Source organism: Triticum urartu, chromosome 5A, assembly GCF_056163025.1.
Source record: "Triticum urartu cultivar PI428250 chromosome 5A, HENAU_Tu73, whole genome shotgun sequence".
Taxonomy (NCBI): domain Eukaryota; kingdom Viridiplantae; phylum Streptophyta; class Magnoliopsida; order Poales; family Poaceae; genus Triticum; species Triticum urartu.
In genome coordinates this window covers 372736043-372744384 of record NC_141877.1, presented here as the reverse complement: position 1 = coordinate 372744384, position 8342 = coordinate 372736043, and positions in this window count along the sequence as shown.

Sequence of the window (8342 nt, the reverse complement as noted above, 5' to 3'; positions counted from 1 at the left end):
TTGCTTATTTTGATGCATCTATGGCTAGTATCGAAGGGTATCAACCATAGAGAATTGAAATAAATTAGGTTTAACACCAATATAAATAAATAATTAGTTCATTACAGTACCTTAAGTGGTGGTTTGTTTTCTTATACTAACGGAGCTCATGAGATTTTCTATTGAGTTTTGTGTTGTGAAGTTTTCAAGTTTTGGGTAAAGATTTGATGGATTATGGAACAAGGAGTGGCAAGAGCCTAAGCTTGGGGATTCCCAAGGCACCCCAAGGTAAAATGCAAGGACAACCAAAAGCCTGAGCTTGGGGATGCCCTGGAAGGCATCCTCTCTTTCGTCTTCTTCCATCGGTAACTTTACTTGAGGCTATATTTTTATTCACCACATGATATGTGTTTTGCTTGGAGCGTCTTGTATGATTTGAGTCTTTGCTTTTTAGTTTACAACAATCATCCTTGATGTACACACCTTGTGGGAGAGACACGCATGAATTGGAATTTATTAGAGTACTCTATGTGCTTCACTTATATCTTTTGAGCTAGATAATTTTGCTCTAGTACTTCACTTATATCTTTTAGAGCACGGTGGTGGTTTTATTTTATAGAAATTGTTGATCTCTCATGCTTCACTTATATTATTTTGAGAGTCCTTTAGAGCAGCATGGTAATTTGCTTTGGTTATGAAATTAGTCCTAATATGATAGGCATCCAAGATGGGTATAATAAAAACTATCATAGAAAATGCATTGAATGCTTTGAGAAGTTTGATACTTGATAATTGTTTTGAGATATAAATATGGTGATATTAGAGTGTGCTAGTTGAGTAGTTGTGAATTTTAGAAATACTTGTGTTGAAGATTGCAAGTCCCGTAGCATGCACGTATGATGACCGTTGTGTAACAAATTTGAACCATGAGGTGTTCTTTGATTGTCTTCCTTATGAGTGGCGGTCGGGGACGAGCGATGGTCTTTTCCTACGAATCTATCCCCCTAGGAGCATGCGCGTAATGCTTGGTTTTTGATGACTTGTAGATTTTTTTCAATAAGTATGTGAGTTCTTTATGACTAATGTTAAGTCCATGGATTATACGCACTCTCACCTTTCCATCATTGCTAGCCTCTTCGGTATCGTGCATTGCCCTTTCTCACCTTGAGAGTTGGTGCAAACTTCGCCGGTGCATCCAAACTCCGTGATATGATACACTCTATCTGTCAGGACCCCGATTCCAAGTCACATCGATCTAGCCTGTAACACCTCATATCACATTGCGGCCTCACGCACGGTATCCCCACGGGTGTCGCCTTACCATGGCCCGGGACCGTTTGCGCCTTTTGGCTCACGTATATGATAGTGTTGCTAGCATCCATATGACAGAGAACCCGGGCCGACATGGCTAGTCGTGAACCCAAAGCGGCACAGACCTATGGAGACAGGCATACATGAATCACATCGAGCATGTCGGTCATCAGCGTGTGAATCCGGGCTGTAGCACTGGGCTAACAGGACTCCGGGAAACCCGGGCTATAGCAGGCTAGACAGGACTCCGGAAGTCACCGCGTGACATTTCCCCGAAGGGACAGACATAGGAACGAAGTGAAACACATGCCGGCCAGTCAAGTGTCCTGAGCAGTAGTGCTGGGCTAGCAGGACTCCGGTGATCCGGGCTGTAGCGGACTACTATGGCTCGAGGAGCACTAGACTACATTTCCCCATAAGAAAGGCTGCCAAGGATAAACAACTAGATTGTCGGATCCCACACATACCAAGCATTTCAATGATACACACAATATGCTCGATATGTGCAAATACAACATGGCATCACAACAAAACTCTACAACTCAAGTACTTTATTTAAAGGCTCCAGAGAGCCATACATAACATGTTCATACAGGTAGGGGTCACATGACCTGACACTCAAGTCATACAATCATACAAGCACATGCGGAAGCAACTAGTCTGAGTACAGACACTAGAAAGAAAGAAGGCTTCTCGAAGCCTGTCTATCTACATAGGGCCCTCCATGGCCAGGATCACCACCTGGGTGGCTAGTCACTCGTCGACATCAAGGTCTATGTAGAACCCATTGGAGGGGGTGGTGTTGTCGTCTGAAAATAGTAATTAAGCAAACATGAGTACAAAGGTACTCAGCAAGTCTTACATCAGAACCTACTATACATGCCCATTCTCAAGAAGGTGGTGGAGTTATTGCAGCAAGCTAGCTTTGACTCTTGGCTAAGCTATCCTACGAGACCCCACTAGTAAAATAGTTTTCGCACACGAGTCCACTAATCACCAACACAATACTCCACCGGGGATCCTCCCTCGTCATCCTACGAGAGGGCCATCCTCGGTACTCACACTTATCTTGAGTCTTTTAGTAGTATCCATTAACTTGTCTATGAACTGTATAGGCAACCAAGTAGTCCTTTACCACGGACGTGTCTATTTGAATAGATGATGTTAACCTTGCAGGGGTGTACTTCTTCATACACGCTTTCACCACTTACCGCCGTTTACACGACATGTACTCGGCAACCTTCAAGCGGAAGCCCAACGAGGGTGTCGGCCACGGCCTACCTAAACACTCAAGTCTCTAGTCTAGGTTTATCACCTATCCAGGTTCCATCCATAGGGAGTCCGGCCGAGGTTTCCACATACGACCCCGAACGATGTGAACAGGGTCCCGAGACGCCAAACGGGCGCCCGGCATACCCGGCCATGGTGTATCTACCGCAACATAGCCCACCTCTAGGGTCAGCGCTACGCACGGCCGCCAACACATAACCTACAAACACCAGAAACTATTTGCAACTCCTGGAAAGAGTACTAGGGTGACTAAGAAGCCGAGAGGGTCCATTGGTTTCAGGCCCAATGTATGGTAGTAACTGAATCTTAAATCACACATACAGATCTCAGTTCTTAGGGACGGCCTCAATGAAACAACCCACCATGTACTCCTACATGGCCTCTCATCGATACCTTTACCAAAGCATGTTCAACACATCCCTCACATTACCGACATAATCATTTCACTCTAGCCCATCACCCAGATGAACCAGACCTGACACAACTCTAAGCATAGCAGGCATAGCAAGGTAGGAATCACATACATGGCTCAATCAACTCCTACACATGCTAGTGGGTTTCATCTAGTTACTGTGGCAATGACAGGTCATGCAGAGGATAAGGGTTCAACTACCGTAGCACACAGCAGTTTGAATCGCGTTGTCTTAATGCAGTAAACAAGAGCAGAAGCGAGAACATGGGTTTGTATCGGAATGATCAATGGGTTGCTTGCCTGATGTAGTGGTAGTAGGGTACTGCCCTTCAGACGGATACTCGGGGTTATCCTCGGAGGCAGAACCTACCACGAAAGACACACCGAAACATAATCAACACATGACAATATGCAACAATATGATGCATGCTATGACATGGAAAAATGAATGTGGCTTGGCCTAATGCAAGCTAAAACAGAAAGGAATGAACTCATTTGAATCAAAGATTCAAATGTTAGTTCATTTAACATAGCCTTATTAGTGCATTATCTTATTTTGCTTAAACAGCAAGGTTAACTTGTTTTGTCATGCATGAAACCATTACAGATGGATAGGTTGAATTTTTCTGATCATTTTTCATATATAATTTGTTTGATTTGGAGCTATGGTTGATTTTCTATGATTTTTAGAAGTTTTGGCTATTTTCTGGAATTTCCTATTAAAGAATAAATCCAGAAAAGGATTTACTGCATCAGCATTGCGTCAGAGTGACGTCAGGGGTCAACGGGCTGGTCCAGGTCAAACCTGACCAGTGGGACCCGCGTGTCAGTAGTTAATTAACTAACTAATTTTTGATTAGTGCTAATCTAAGTTAATTAGCTGGGCGGTCCCATGTGTCAGAGACTCAGGGGAGGTCAACCTGGGCCCACACGGGGTCAAACAGGGGCAAACTCGCCGGCGTTTAGCCGCCGGCGAGGCCAGACGCGGCGGAGCAGCGCGGGTTTTGCACTCCGGCGACCAAAAGGACGGCGGAGACCATCTACGTGATGCGGGGAGTGAGCCGCGTCGAGTGGTGGCAGTGGGTGGAGCTGGGGTGGCCGGAAACGACGGCGGCGAGCACGTCCGCGGCGGCCGGAGTTCGGGCCTCGGCGGAAAACATGCTAGGTTGCACAACAGGACGTGGGGGTGGCCGCGTTCGACTCGTGGGGATGTGCTTAGTGCAGTGGTGAGCTCGGGTGCAAGCTTGCACGGCCGTGGCCACGGTGGCGACATGGCCGGCGGCGAGGAGCTATCGGCTCCGATGGCCATGGTGGTTATAGGACGCGGACGAGCGCGGGAAGAGGGGGAAACGGTGGCGAAGCTCACAGCGATCACGAAGAAGGGCTCGGCTTGCTTGGAGACGGCTTGGCGACGGCGAATCCGTCGATGGAGTCCGGCGGCCATGCTCGGGGAAGATGACTCGTGGCGGCGATGTGGGGCTCCCGTGGTGGCGTGGCTCGTGGTGGAAGGAAGAGGGGATCGAGGTGGAGCCTTTGGGCCGGTCAGAGAAGCGAGGGAGAGGCGGTGGCCGCGGTGGTGCTTGTCGGCGGCTACGGCTGCGCTTGGCAGGGGATGGGGAGGGAGCCAGAGGGGGAAGAGGGGCACGGGGAGAGTGGGGAGAGTGAGAGGGGGACGAGGGGGAGTGTGTGGCACTCGTAGACGGCGTCCGGGGCGTCGGCAGAAGCAGGAGGTGGCCGGCGTGTGGAGGAGGATGACTGGCGCGAGCCAGTGGGCTGGGCCGAGCTGGGCCAGGCCAGGGCGACAGGTAAGTCTCTGTTCTCTCTCCCTTTTTCTGTTTTTCATTTATTCTATTATTTCTGTAACTTCAGGGCTTTATTAAAAATGCCAGGGCATTTCCAAAAATCATAAAATTAATCATGCCTAGTGCTTAGAATATATCCAACAGCAAACATTTTAGTTTATGATTATTTGAGCATTTAAAATATTTTATAGCATTTAAATGCCCAAATGCAAATACTATAAGAATTAATCCAATGACCTTAAGATGTCCTAGAAAAATGTGCACCATTTTTGTCAAAGGTTTTAACCCAAAACAAAAAGGGTGGGCTTTTTTAGAAGGGCATTTTAGGTTCATTGAAAAAGTTTTTAGTAAACCCTAGTTGTTCCAGGGGGGTGCTGGGGGTTCTGTCATCCCCATTTCAAATTTAAAATAAATTTAAACATGATGCACATGTTCAACCAATCCTAATGCATGACTAACACAGGGATGTGACACTATCACACATAAACCTCCTTATATCTTCCTCAAAACAGTCACCATACCTACCTATTATGGCATTTCCATAGCCATTTCGAGATATATATTGCCATGCAACTTTCCACCGTTTCATTTATGACACACTTCACCATTGTCATATTGTCTTGCATGATCATGTGTTGACATCGTATTTGTGGCAAAACCACCATGCATAATTTATCATACATGTCACTCTTGATTCATTGCCCTTCCTGGTACACCGCCGGAGGCATTCATATAGAGTCATATTTTGTTCCAGTATCGAGTTGTAATCATTGAGCTGTAAATAAATAGAAGTGTGATGATCATCATTAATAGAGCTTTGTCCCAAATAAAAAAGAGAGAAAGGACAAAAAAGGCCCCAAAAAAATAAAGAAATAAGAAATAAAAAGGGACAATGGTACTATCCTATTTTTCCACACTTGTGCTTCAAAGTAGCACCATGATCTTTATGATAGAGAGTCTCTTGTTTTGTCACTTCATATACTAGTAAGAATTTTTCATTATAGAACTTGGCTTGTATATTCCAAGAATGGGCTTCCTCAAATGCCCTAGGTCTTCGTGAGCAAACAAGTTGGATGCACACCCACTTAGTTTCTTTTGTTGAGCTTTCATACATTTATAGCTCTAGTGCATCCGTTGCATGGCAATCCCTACTCCTTGCATTGACATCAATTTGATGGGCATCTCCCTAGCCCATTGATTAGCCTCGTCGATGTGAGACTTTTTCCTTTTTTGTCTTCTCCACATAACCCCCATCATTATATTCTATTCCACCCATAGTGCTATATCCATGGCTCACGCTCATGTATTGCGTGAAAGTTGAAAAAAGTTTGAGATTACTAAAGTATGAAACAATTGCTTGGCTTGTCATTGGGGTTGTGCATGATAAGAACATTCTTGTGTGACAAAAATGGAGCATGACCAAACTATATGATTTTGTAGGGATGAAGTTTCTTTTGCCATGTTATTTTGAGAAGACATGATTGCTTAGTTAGTATGCTTGAAGTATTATTATTTTTATGTCAATATTAAAATTTTGTCTTGAATCTTTCGAATCTGAACATTCATGCCACAATAAAGAAAATTACATTAAGAATTATGCTAGGTAGCATTCCACATCAAAAATTCTGTTTTTATCATTTACCTACTCGAGGACGAGCAGGAATTAAGCTTGGGGATGCTTGATACGTCTTCAATGTATCTATAATTTTTGATTGTTCCATGCTATTATATTATCTGTTTTGGATGTTTAATGGCCTTTATTATACACTTTTATATTATTTTTGGGACTAACCTACTAACCCAAGGCCCAGTGCAAATTGCTGTTTTTTTCCTATTTCACTGTTTAGCAGAAAATGAATATCAAACGGAATGAAACCTTCAGGAGAGTTATTTTTGGAACAAACGTGATCCAGGGGACTTGGAGTAGACGTCAAGAAAGAAACAAGGTGGCCACGAGGCAGGGAGGCGCGCCTGCCCCCTTGGGCGCGCCCCCACCCTCGTGGGCCCCTCGCAGCTCCACCGACCTATTTCTTCCTCCTATATGTATCCATATACCCTGAAAATATTCAGGAGCACCAACAAACCCTATTTCCACCGCCACAACCTTCTGTACTCAAGAGATCCCATCTTGGGGCCTTTTTCGGAGCTCCGCTGGAGGGGGAATCGATCACGGAGGGCTTCTACATCAACACCATAGCCTCTCCGATGATGTGTGAGTAGTTTACCACAGACCTTCGGGTCCATAGTTATTAGCTAGATGGCTTCTTCTCTCTCTTTGGATCTCAATACAATGTTCTCCTCGATCTTCTTGGAGATCTATTCGATGTAACTCTTTTTACGGTGTGTTTGTCAAGATCCGATGAATTGTGGGTTTATGATCAAGTTTATCTATGAACAATATTTGATTCTTCTCTAAAATCTTTTATGTATGATTGGTTATCTTTGCAAGTCTCTTCGAATTATCAGTTTGGTTTGGTCTACTAGATTTATCTTTCTTGCAATGGGAGAAGTGCTTAGCTTTGGGTTCAATCTTGCGGTGTCCTTTCCCAGTGATAGCAGGGGCAGCAAGGCACGTATTGTATTGTCGCCATCGAGGATAAAAAGATGGGGTTTATATCATATTGCTTGAGTTAATCCCTCTACATCATGTCATCTTGCCTAATGTGTTACTCTGTTCTTATGAACTTAATACTCTAGATGCATGCTGGATAGCGGTCAATGTGTGGAGTAATAGTAGTAGATGCAGAATCGTTTCGGTCTACTTGTCGCGGACGTGATGCCTATATACATGATCATGCCTAGATATTCTCGTAATTATGCACTTTTCTATCAATTGCTCGACAGTAATTTGTTCATCCACCGTAATACTTATGCTATCTTGAGAGAAGCCACTAGTGATACCTATGGCCCCCGGGTCTATCTTTTATCATATAAGTTTCCCATCTATTTTATTTTGCAATCTTTACTTTCAATCTATATCATAAAAATATCAAAAATATTTATCTTATTATTATTATTATTATCTCTATCAGATCTCACTCTCGTAAGTGACCGTGAAGGGATTGACAATCCCTTTATCGCGTTGGTTGCGAGGTTCTTATTTGTTTGTGTAGGTACGAGGGACTTGCGTGTAGTCTCCTACTGGATTGATACCTTGGTTCACAAAAACTGAGGGAAATACTTACGCTACTTTGCTGCATCACCCTTTCCTCTTCAAAGGAAACCAACGCAGTGCTCAAGAGGTAGCAGGACACCGCCAGTCGAAGGGCATGGGCCATTGCCAGCGTCGACGCGGCTGAGGACATCTCCCGGCGAACCAATGGATCAAGAGGGTGGATGTGCTGGGTAGGATAGCAGATATGAGCAAGCCACTAGGGCTTGGCTACGAGGAGGGGTACGATAGCCACTCAGGTTATACGTTCCCATCAAGGATGTCGAGGACATTGCCATGCTTCTCATCCCTGAGGCCTTCTGGCCGATGACGAAGCAACGGCTCATCTTGAAACATCCTCGCATCCACAAGTTGTCTGCCTCTGCCAACAAATGGT